The following is a 12711-nucleotide window of genomic DNA, read 5'->3' as shown; positions in this document are numbered from 1 at the left end:
GCGAACCCGGTTCCCCTGCATCGGCAGGCGGACGCGCAACCACTGCGCCACCAGGGAAGCCCAAAAATGTTTTTTAAAGAAATTTTTAACCTTTATTTTCATTCACCTCTGGGGTTTTTTTTTTAGCCAGGTTGATGTCCCTCACAAACTGCCAACTCCCCAGTAAAAAGAACAAATAGTTTCTTTTTTTTTTTTTTTTTTAATTAATTGCCAATCTCTTACCCAAAGACTCCTATACATGTTTTGGTAAATTGTATAAAGGTAAATATTTGAAATTTTTATCTTTCCTTTCTATGCTTCTTTTAAGCCCCCTTTAAAGCTCCATGTCAAGATGACATTCCAAATTGTGAAATCTTAACTTTTCCTAGAGCTTTCATAGTTTGGCTTTCTTTTTCAAAGACATTGGATCTCTTTTTATTCACATTGGCTAAAGATACATTTTCTCACACCACCTTAGGAAAAGAATAAAGACTAGAGGGAGAAAATAGCTACAGAACTGAACCCTGTCCAGAGTTCTCTCTACTCAGGCTCTCCTTTCTCCATTTACAGGAGTTGAAGGCTGCCCATAGATGCAACAGAACTTCAACTCTGTCCATGGTCAGCTAGACCGCAAGTTTCTTAGCATAGGCTTGTTCTGAGCAAAACAGTGCAACCTAGAACCACCATTGTAAACAGAGTATAAAGGAAAGTAAACCCTCTGTTTCTTATCCACCATGTTAAGGACTCCAGTGCTTTTCACAGCACTCCAGATTAGTAGAACCAAAAGGATTCTGCAATGAGGAATCTTGCGGTTATTCCAGCTGAGGTACAGCACCCATCCAATTTGTTCCACGCATTTTAATTTTATTAGGAAAACTAAGATGTGAAAATAGTGAGCATTACTGAATTAAAATGGCAGTGTTGGTTTCCTTTATGCCTTTCTCTCCAAATGCACAAAGCATCAGTGGCAATCATGTTCAGAGCAAGGTGAAAGAGCCTGCCCCGATGTCTGGCAGAGTACGTGCTTGAGGAAACATTTATTATTCTGAATCTGAATGGATGAGGCAAGTTGAACCAGGAAAAAACCATAAGCAAACCACATAGTCAAACCCAGATAAGCTCAGTGATTAAACTATGCCTTGATTCTAAAGTCTTTTCATACTACCTCTGCCCTCTGGTTCTATGATTCAGAACAAAAGTTTCCACTCCAATTTCACTTCTGTGTAACTAACTCCTTATAACAAAATTCCTTCCGTTCCTGGTCCTTGATTCCTTCATTTGGTTTAAAAAAAATATATATATATATATATTTATAAAATATACACATATATAGGCACCGTGACACAACACAATTCATACAAAAGATAACTACTCCATTTTTTAACTTTTTATTTTGAAATAATTACAGATTCACAGGAAATTGCAAAAAATGTACTGGGAGGTCCTGTGTACCCTTCAGCCGGCTTCCCCCAATGGTAATATTGTACGTTTTGCAATATTTTTGAGATGTATGTACCAGGCATTATGTTAGGTGCTTTCGTATACTTTCAGATTTAACGCAAACAGCTCTGTGAAGTAGGTATTGATATTTACGTTTTTCAAATAAAGGAAACCAAAGCTCAAAGAGGTTAAAATTTTGACAAAAGTCAGATGGCAAATAGGGGAGTTGGAATTCAAACGCTGGAATCCTGATTCTAAATGATGCTAATAGGATTTGTATATCATTATGTTCATGACTTTTCCATCAAAATTGTCTCTCAGCCAATTTCTCTGGCATCAGGAAAGCCTCTGTCCTTTCACATGTACGGTCTTGGTATCATCTTTTTTTTTTTTTTTTTTCCCTAATTTCCATTAACACATCAGGCCCTTCTTTCTTTTATTATTTAATTTTTATTTTCTTTATTTTTTTTTGGCTGCATCGGGTCTTAGTTGCAGCACGCGGGGTCTTAACTGCGGCATGCGGGATTTTTCTTTGCAGTGTGGGCTCTTCGTTGTGTGCAGGCTTCTCTCTAGATGCGGCATGCGGGCTCCAGGGCGTGTGGGCTCTGCAGTTTGCGGCACGCGGGCTCTCTCATTGAGCCCATTAGCAGTCACCCACCACTACCACCCCCATACACCACTAGCCCCTGGCAACCACTAATCTGTTTCCTGTCTGTACGGATTTGCCTGCTCTGGACCTTCTATATAAACAGATTGATACAGCATGTGGACTGGCTTCTTTCACTTAGCATCATGGTTTCAAATTTCATCTATATTGTAGCATGGATCAGTATGTCATTCCTTTTTATTGATGAATAATACTTCATTGTATAGATCTAAACCATTTTATTTATCCACTCATCAGTTGATGGATATTTGGGTTGTTTCCACTTTTTAGTTATTATGAATAATGCAACTATAAACATTCACATGCAAGTTTTTATGTAAATGTATGCTTTCAATTCTCTTGGGTATATACCTAGAGTGGAATTGCTGGATCATATGGTAACTTTAATATTTTGAGGAATTGCCAACTATTGTCCAAAGCAGCCACACCATTTCATATTCCCATCAGTAATGCATGAGAGACCCAGTTTTTCCATATCCCCTACATCAAATGTGGCTCTTCCAAAGTAAAGCTGTCTTTATTCACAAATGATGTGATTGTATATGTTGAAAATACAAGAATCTGCAAATAAACTTAAAATTAAGAAGTAAATTTAGCAAAGTCACTGCACACAAGGTCAATTCTATAATTATAAGTCAGCACCCAATAGTTATACACAAAAATTTAAAATTTGATGCCGTCTGCAATAGCATTTAAAAAAGTCAAATCCTGGGCTTCCCTGGTGGCGCAGTGGTTGAGGATCTGCCTGCCAATGCAGGGGACACGGGTTCGAGCCCTGGTCTGGGAAGATCCCATATGCCGCAGAGCAACTAGGCCCGTGAGCCACAACTACTGAGCCTGCGCATCTGGAGCCTGTGCTCCGCAACGAGAGAGGCCGCGACTGTGAGATGCCCGCGCACCGCAATGAAGAGTGGCCCCCGCTTGCTGCAATAGGGAAAGCCCTCGCACAGAAACGAAGACCCAACAAAGTAAAAAATAAAAATAAAAATAAATAAAAAAAATAAAGTAAATCCTAAATGGGGGGAGGAATAAAATTAGGAGTTTGGGATTAACATAGACACACTATTATAAATAAAACAGATAATCAACAAGGACCTACTGTGTAGCACAGGGAACTATATTCAAAATCTTATAATAATCTAAAATGGAAAAGAATCTGAAAAAGAATATATGTATAACTGAATCACTTTTCTGTACACTGAAACTAATACAACATTGTAAATCAACTATACTTCAATTTTAAAAAAGTCAAATTCTACAAACAAATCTAGTGAAAGATATGCAGGACCATTATACAGAAAACTAGAGAAAATATTGAGATACATTAATCTATTAAATTCTTAAAAATATATATAAGGCTACAGCAAGGCCACAGATTAGAAAATTCAATTTTGTAAAGATATCAATTGTCTTCCAAATTGGTTCATAGATTCAATTCATTCCCAGTCAAAATCTGAGCAATTTTTTGTTGTGTGTGGATAGTGACAATCTGACTCTAAATGTCTGTGTGGAAATGCAAAGGGCCAAGACAAAAATGCAAAGGGCCAAGGCAAAAAAAAAAATACAAAGGGCCATTCCAAAAAAAAAAATTAGAAATGCTATTACTAATTTTGAAGAACAACAACAATATGGAAAGAACTTCCTCTACTGGATATCCAGACTTACATCAAAACTACAATACTTAAGAGAGTGTGTTATTGGAGTGAACATAAACAAACAGACTGATAAAACAAAATGAAGAGTCCAGAAGCAGACCCACACACATGTGGATACCTGATTTATGATAACAGTGGCAACATAGAGTAGCAAGAGACAGACAAAAGCAGTGCAGCAGAGCTGGGAGCTGGGTCAACTGGGGTGTCAGATGAGGATAAAAAATGAAACTTGATGCCTACCTCACTCCATATACAAAAATCAATTCCAGAGGAGCTGAGACACAAATATGAAATGTAAAGCAATAAAGCTTCAAAAGAGAGGAAAGGTGGGGGGGCGGGATAAATTAGGAGGTTGGGATTAACATATATACATATATAAAAAATAGATAATTAACAAGGACAAACTATATAGCACAGGGAACTCTACTCAATATTCTGTAATAACCTAAATGGGAAAAGAATCTGAAAAAGAATAGATATGTGTATATGTATAACTGAATCACTTTGCTGTACACCTGAAACTAACACAACACTGTAAATCAACTATACTCCAATTTTAAAAAAAAGCTTCAAAAGATAACACAGGAAAATATCTTCCTGGCCTTGGGATAGGGAATGATTTCAAACACAATAACACTGACCATGCAGGAAAAAGATAAATTGGACCATATTAGAAGTTCTGTTACCCAAAGACACTATTAAGAGAGCACAAGCTATCAAGTGGCAGATCACTGCAACACACATAACTGAAAAGAGTGTATCTTCAGAATAGTCAAAAAACTACAGGTCATTAAGAAAAGGACAGACAATCCAATAGGAACCCAGGCAATATATGCAAACAGGCAGCTCCTAAAAGAGTATATCCACATGGCAAGTAAACACATGAAAAGGTGCTCAATCTCACTTCTCATCAGGGAAATGTAAGTTAAAACAATGATGAGATACCATAAAACACCCATCAGAATAAAAAATAACTTAAAAGGTAATATCAAGTACTGTTGAGGATGTGGAGTCTTATTTTCCTATTGACGCTGTAACAAACTACTAAAAATTTAGTGGCTTCAGGCAACTCAAATTTATTATCTCAAGAGTTCAGTGGGTCAGAAGCCTGACACAGTTTCACTGGGCTTATCGAGGTGTCAGAACTGCACTACTTTCTGGAGGGTCCGGAGGAGAATCCATTTCTTTGCCTTTTTTGCTTCTAGAGACCCTCATGGTCCTGGGCTCTTGGCCTCCTTTCATTTTCAAGGCCAGCAAAATTGCATCTCTGTGTCCACCCTTCCACGGTCACATTTGCCTCTGACTCGCTTCCTTTCTGTTCCATATTTAAGACCCTGTGATGACACAGGCCCACCTGTGTCATCCAACATAATCTCTCTCCATCAAGATCCGTAACTTAATCACAGCTGCAAAGTCCTTTTGCCACATAAGGTAACATATTCACAGGTTCCAGGAATAAGGACATGGACATCATTTTGGGCAGGGAGAGGGGTGTGGGCATTATTTTTCCTTCCACATACAGCAGCACGACTTTTATACAATGCTCTTGGGAATGGAAATTGGTACAACCACTTTAGAAAATATTTGGCGATATTTACTAAAGTCAAACACATGCAGAACCTATGATCCAGCAATTCCGTTCCAAGGGACATGTACGTACCACTGCTATTTGTAACAAGCCCACAAACTAGAAAAAAATCCAAGTGCCCATCAACATTAGAATGGGTAAATAAAACTGTGCTATATTCGTGTTATGGAATGCCATATAGCATTGGAGATGAATGAACCACGGCCACACGCTATAAAATGAATGCCTCTCACAGACGTACTGCTAACTGAAAGAAGCCAGATGCTGCAGAATACATTCTGTGCGATCCCATCTATTCAAAATGTTTAAATGGGCAAAACTAACCTTTGGTGTTAGAAGTCAGTTTAAAGGCTGCCTTTGGGGGCACGGATAATGATTGGAAGAGGGCCTGAGCAGCACTTGAGAGGGTATTGGTAATATTCCATTTCTTAGCCTGAGTGGAGGCTGCCTATGAGTGAACCCTCTGTGATAATTTTTCATGCTATGTCTTATGATTTGGGCCATTTTTTTCTGTATGCATGTTTTACTTTGACTTTTAAAAGTTTACTAAGCACGCAAATAATGTGAATGCACCGAATACTACAGAACTGTACACTTTAAAATGGTTAAGATGGTAAATTTAATATTGTTTGTCTTCCCCACACACACAATTTTTAAAAATGTGTTAAAAAAAAAAGAATTTGCCTCTTCCTGAAAAATTTGGGTGACAAAATCTAACCCAGCACCAGCACCTTAGAACTTTAAACACTCTGAATTTTTCTCCATATCATCTTTAGGGAGAAATAAATGAAGAGGAGTAGGAAGAGAAGGACCGGGAGGGACAGGAAGGGAGGAGATGGGGGAGGGGCGGGGAGGAGATGGGGGAGGGGCGGGGAGGAGGAGGAAAAGCATTAGAACAAAAAGGAGGAGGAGGAGGAGGAGGAAGAAGGGGAGGGGCGAGAAACCAGACGAGGAAAAGGAAGTGTTTACCTGACTTGATTATTTAGTACTACTTTTGTTTTTGAAGCAGGGCTCCCCAGGCAGGTTAGAGGCACCGCGCGCACCCTTGGTTTCTTCCCTCCCCTCCGGGTCCCCAGCCGCCCGCTTAGGATGCTCAGGCCCTCCCTGTCCCCCAAGCCCCTCGGGTGAGAGTCCCCGAGCCTGAAACTGGAGAGAGAAGGAAGTGCTCCCGCCTCCATCCAAAGGCAGGGGCTCCGCGTCCTGGGTCCGTGGATGGGGAGCGGTCGCCTCACCCCCTTCCGATGTGGTTTCCAGGTCTGCTAAGTGTAAATTGTAAAATATAAGTGCCTTTCCCGCGGTCTGTTGTGAGGGCCGAAGGAGTGAATACCTGTAAAGCGTCTTCACTTTACAGTGCAGACCGCGGCTGCACTTGGTGAGATGCACAGAGAACCCTCAGGTCACCGTCCGCGCCGCGCACCTGCGCATCCACGTCGCCGCTATACGGGGCAGCGTGGGTACCTCCAGGTGAGCTCTGATGGCTCCCTATCTTTAGCTGTCACTGCGCCTCAGCAAAGGCAAAGGACGCCCACCCGCAACTTAACGCTTCTCCGGATGGACTGGGCGCCCCGTGCTCACGCAGCTTTCACGTCCATTCTTCTGCCGGTTTAGAAATAAATAACGCGTATTTTAGGGAGGTAATGGCATTTGATTCCAGCCTTCGCGCTTTTAACTTCTGCTGGATTTCAGCCAGGCTGTGGAGGTGGGGAGCCCCCGCCGCTCCTACGTCATTTCCGGCATCCCCGAGACTGCGCAGCTCAGTGACCACGTGTGAGTCCAGGGCCCCAGCGCGTCCAATCAGTGTGACAATGTCAATAATAGGAATAACCGTGATATGGATTTGTTATTATCTGAAGATGCCCTTTCAAATATAATTAAGCAGTCTAAATATAACTTGGAGGAAAATCTCCTTATGTGCTTCCTGTTTTGAAATTCTCAATTAAAGAGCTACATAAATTTATAACTGCCAGAGTGAATGCTGCAATATAAATGAATACTGTGAAAGCTATTATTTTATAAAGAGTGTTTTAGATAGTTAATTTGAGAAAGAACATTATGTACTTTTGGAGCCAATAAATTTATATAAAAATTTAATTACTAACATAAGGTAATAGTGATTATATCATGATTCCTAGCTTTTCAGAGTTTTGTTGTACTCATGATCCTATCATTAAACAAAATAATCTGTAAGAACCGCTTTTGATTTTTAAGTTTTTAAAAAAAACCCTTTAAGCCAAGAATCTTTTCCCCAAAAATCCTATTTGAAAGCTCTACATATCTCATGAGAGTGACATTAAAATCATAATGTTAACTCTGCCATCTCAATTTTACAAGGGGAAAAAAATCCAAAACAACATACAATAAACCCATAATGAACTATCTGTAATCCAAATAGATACACTAAAGTGTATAAACAGTAGGGAAAAAATATTAGAGAAGAACTAGGTATCCCAAATCCATTTTTTTCCTTCTAAAAACCTTAAAAATAGATGCCACAAGAATAATTCCAAGAAAACAATTTCTTATAGATTTGAGGCCACAGAAGCTACAAATTAAAATAAAAAGCTTATCAAATTTTTTGTTATGGTCCGCCAGACATTTTTTTGGTAGTTGAGGATAAGGTATTTTTGAGATTTTCCTGGGTAGTCAGTTCCTTCAAGCAAATAAGTTACGGAAAACCATTTTCCCAAATTACATTCTGTTATGCACAAAGATTAGTGCTGTCATTCAATGTGCTGGTGACAACTGAGTCTCATAAATGTGCAGTAGAGTGACTACAAAAGTAGTATCATAGATGACAACATTGATAAATTTTATTTCTATAATATAATGTCAAACTTTAAAACATTGGTTACTAAAATATTTAAGGGTAAAATTATCATAATTAAATTTTTTATAACATGCCATTTATTTTTGTACTTCAGAAGCTTAATCTGTGATGGTGATATTGAGCTTCTGCCTCAGCTTTGAGTGAAGTTGGAGTTCTCCCAGCTTTGGCTGAGTGTTGTTTTTAAGATTTGGTCATTTGGCGTTTGGTCATGATATGTATTCAGGGCACTGTTCAAATGTACATAATGAATAAACATGGTGTGTATACGCATATTGACATGCATGTCACATGATTATCTACAGTTTCTATGTTTCAACACCTCCCAAATCAATGTGGGTTGATAAGAGACATTAGCCTGTGATTATAAGATGAAAATATTTGGTATATATATTAAAAAGCTACAAGAAGCGAGTTTTCTTGAATGACAGTAAAACTTATTTTATATATTTAGTGGGTAACAGACTTCAATAGACATAGAAGATATACGCACATGAAAAGATGTTCAATATCACTAATTATTAGGGGAATGCAAATCAAAACCACAATGAGATACCACTTCTCACTCATTAGGATGACTATTATTAGAAAGGAAGGAAGGAAGGAAGTAGCAAGCATTGGCAAGGATATAGAGAAACTGGGACACTCACGCATTGCTGGTGAGAATGTATGATGGTGCAGCTGCTATGGAAAACAACATGGCAGTTCCTCAAAAAAATTGAGCACAGAATCACCATATAATCCAGCAATTCCACTTCTGAGTATATACCCCAAAGAACTGAAAGCACATACTCAGATATTTGCACACCCATATTCATAGTGGCACTATTCACAAGAGCCAAAAGATAGAAGCAACCCAGGTGTCCAGTGATGGAGGAGTACGTAAACAAAGTGTGGTCTGTATGTACAATGGACTATTATTCAGCCTTAAAAAGGAAGGAAATTATGACACATGCCACAACATGGGTAGACCCTGAAGACGTTCTGCTAAGTGAAATAAGCCAGTCACAAAAAAGAAATACTGTATGATTCCACCTATATGAGGTGCCTAGAACAGTCAGATTCATAGATAGGGTTTCAGTTTGGGGAAGATGAAAAAGTTCTGGAGATGGATGGTGCTGGCGGTTGCCCAACAATATGAATGTACTTAATGCCACTGAACTGTATACTTAAAAGTGATAAATCTTATGCATATTTTATCAATAAAAAATTTTATGTATTAAAAATGTATATGCAGTATATACATTTATTTGACTACCCTGGGCAGGGTGAGAATCAGGGGATCCTGAAGAGGTAAGGGGGAAAGAACACAGATGGAGGAGCTCTGGCTTTGAGATAAAGCATTTTCCTAGCACACCAGAAGGATGCAGTGGAAAGAGATGTTCCTCTGAAAGATCTCAATGCCCCCGCTGGCCCAGCACCAACCAGTGGACCAGGGCCGAGGACTGGCATCCAAGCTGAGACAGATACACTACTTTAGGTGATCACAGACCGGGAGGACTTGGGGCGGGGGTACACACCGGGGTCTTCAAGGGGGTCCCAAGGTTAAAAACTGGGCCACATGCAAATACCAAGGCCAAATGGGCCTTGACTGGATCAAGGGGAGAGGGAACTGGATGGGAAATGGTAGATGAAGGGGTGAGAAGCCCGACCACCTCTGCTTAGTGGCGGACAGAGCCGCTGCAAGTGGATCCACCTGGGAGAGAACGTAGGCCCCCTAACTGAGGTTAGCGGGTTAGCAAGCGACGATGTCTTTAGGGCGCGGTGCTGGGCGGGAGGCTTTATGGACCCCAGCACAGAAAGCAGAGCCTAGGAAGGGCCCAGCCTCCCACACTCTGCTCGAGGCTTCTCTGCCTCCTGGCCTCCCTGCCTCCATCTGCCCAGCTTGAACTTGGAGTTTTCCTCCCTGAATTACCTCTAGACGGAGGACCCTTTGGTTGGTGTCCACGGCTTTCAAGTCACCTCTCAAGGATATTGTATCTTGCGTCTGTGCAGGCCTCTGGACTCAGGCCCTGAAACCCCACAAACCAATCCAGACCAGCCCGCCCAGGACCCCATGCCTCCTTCGAGGGCAGGGTTTAGCATCATTCTTTTTTGTCTAATAGCATCAATGCTCACTGGAGATGTGGAAGGACAAATAAACCTTTACCTTTATCTCAATTTATTCTGAGAAGTCCTGGCTGGGCAAAAAAAATACCTGGTAAGAGGTCCTAGGTGAAGCGTGCTCCCCAGGCAGCCCTGGCGGCAGCGCTGGGGGCACTCCTCCTCTGTGGATGCAGTCACCTAGTAGCGGGTATGTCATCCTCCGGTGTGAGAAGTATGGGGGTGGGGGAGACGGTGGAGGCGGGAGGGGGGCTCGGCGGTCGCCTCCACTCTCTGCAGGTGGTGGGTTTATGTGCAAAATGCATCAGAGATGCAGTGACTTAAACAACTACGGCCCATTGGTTGCACCAGGATCTTGCCTCTAGCTCCCCACCCCCTGTGACCAAGCCCCACGTCAGCTCACCACGGCCTCTGGAGACCAGCGACCTGCCAACCCGGTCACCTCAGCCTCCAGCTTCCTCCTGAGATTCTGCTGAAACTCAACACAGCTGTACATCAAAGAGCAGCAAGGCAAAGCCTGTGGTTGCTCCCACTTTATGGACAAGGAGACTGAAGCTGAGGGACCACATGTACCTAGTCTTGGAGGCTGGAATTGGAGACACGTCAGGAGAGCACTGCCACGTAGGGGGACCGTGGCATCTTCCTACCTCTCCCAACAAACAAGACCCTGAAAATACCACCCTTCCAGGTTCCCCCCAGATTGCAAGCTCAGAAGTCCACTGAGAGATGTAACTGCATCAAAAAAGTTCTGCAGGGACTTCCCTGATGGTGCAGTGGTTAAGAATCTGCCTGCCAATGCAGGGGACACGGGTTTGAGCCCTGGTCCAGGAGGATCCCACATGCCATGGAGCAACTAAGCCTGTGCGCCACAACTACTGAGCCTGTGCTCTAGAGCCCATGAGCCACAACTACTGAGCCTCCGTGCCACACCTACTGAGGCCGCGCACAACTACTGAAGCCTGTGCACCTAGAGCCTGTGCTCCGCAACAAGAGAAGCCACCGCAATGAGAAGCCAGCGCACCACAACGAAGAGTAGCCCCCACTCCCCACAACTAGAGAAAGCCCGTGCACAGCAATGAAGACCCAAGGCAGCCAAAAATAAATAAATAAATAATAAATAAATAAATTTATTTTTTAAAAAAAAGAATCCGCCTGACATTGCAAGGGACACAGGTTCGATCCCTGATCCAGGGAGATCCCACATGCCGTGGAGCAACTGAGCCCGTGGGCCACAACTACTGAGCCCACGCACCACAACTACTGAAGCCCACGTGCCTAGAGCCCGTGCTCCACAATAAGAGAAGCCACTGCAATGAGAAGCCTGCGCACCACAACGAAGAGTAGCCCCCGCTCGCCACGACTAGGGAAAGCCTGCATGCAGCAACAAAGACCCAATGCAGCTAAAAATAAATAAAATACATTTTAATAAAAGTTCTGCAGTTTTTTGGGGTCACGGTCACCTGACATTTCTGTCAGGGGAGGGGGTGGGGCTGAGGACTCCAGGCCAGACTCAGATGAGCAAGCAGGACAAGAAAATAAGGCCCTCAAGGCCACTGTGAAAGACACCGAGCACCACGTGTCAATTTTATCAGATGTCCAGTGTGGTGAAAGGACACCAGAAACGACATGGACCCGGTGTCCAATCATACCTCCCCACTCACTCTGTCACCCGTGAGCTTCACTTAGCTCAGCTATAAAATGGGAACAGGGTGTCACTAGGGTGGGTGCCTGGGACGATTAAATGATCTGATTTAGGGAAAGAGTTACCTGCACTTGACACACAGTAAGTGTGTAATAAATGTTACTTTCCATACTCGTTTGCTTCTGTTCTCACTGCCTGCCTGGTAATGGTGTCACAGTGCTGCCCGGGACACAGGGAGTTGCAGCCTGGTCAGTAAGACAGCTGTTGGTCGCTATTTCACTTCCTCTTTAGCTACTACAGGTCACTACCTACAAAGGACATTTAATTAATAGGATTGCCCGGGACTTCCCTGGAGGTCCAATGGTTAACACTTCGCTTTCCAATGCAGGGGGTGCGGGTTTGATCCCTGGTCAGGGAGCTAAGATCCCACATGCCTCGCGCCAAAAAACCAAAACATAAAACAGGAGCAATATTGTAACAAATTCAATAAAGACTTTAAAAATGGCCCACATCAAAAAAAAAAATCTTAAAAAAACAAATAGGATTGCCAGAGTCCAGAACTGCTGAGTGCCTGATAAAATCATCCTTTCTTTCCTCATTTTACAGTCTATGAAGCCCCTGTGTAAGTTATTACAGCCCCTCTGTTGTTAATCGAAACAGCCTTGTGAGATCCAAGGGCAGGTGTTAGCTCCCATTCACCAATGAAGATGGGCCTGACGCTTTGACCCCGTAGAGACCTCGCTTAGGAGGTGTGGGTGTCAGCGGCAGAGACAGGGCTGAAACCTGGTCCTTCTGGCTTTCAGAAACTCAACC

Source organism: Physeter macrocephalus, chromosome 19 (genome assembly GCF_002837175.3).
Source record: "Physeter macrocephalus isolate SW-GA chromosome 19, ASM283717v5, whole genome shotgun sequence".
NCBI classification, from domain to species: Eukaryota; Metazoa; Chordata; class Mammalia; order Artiodactyla; family Physeteridae; genus Physeter; species Physeter macrocephalus.
The sequence above is the reverse complement of the archived record's forward strand: the minus strand, read 5'-3'. Positions refer to the sequence as shown.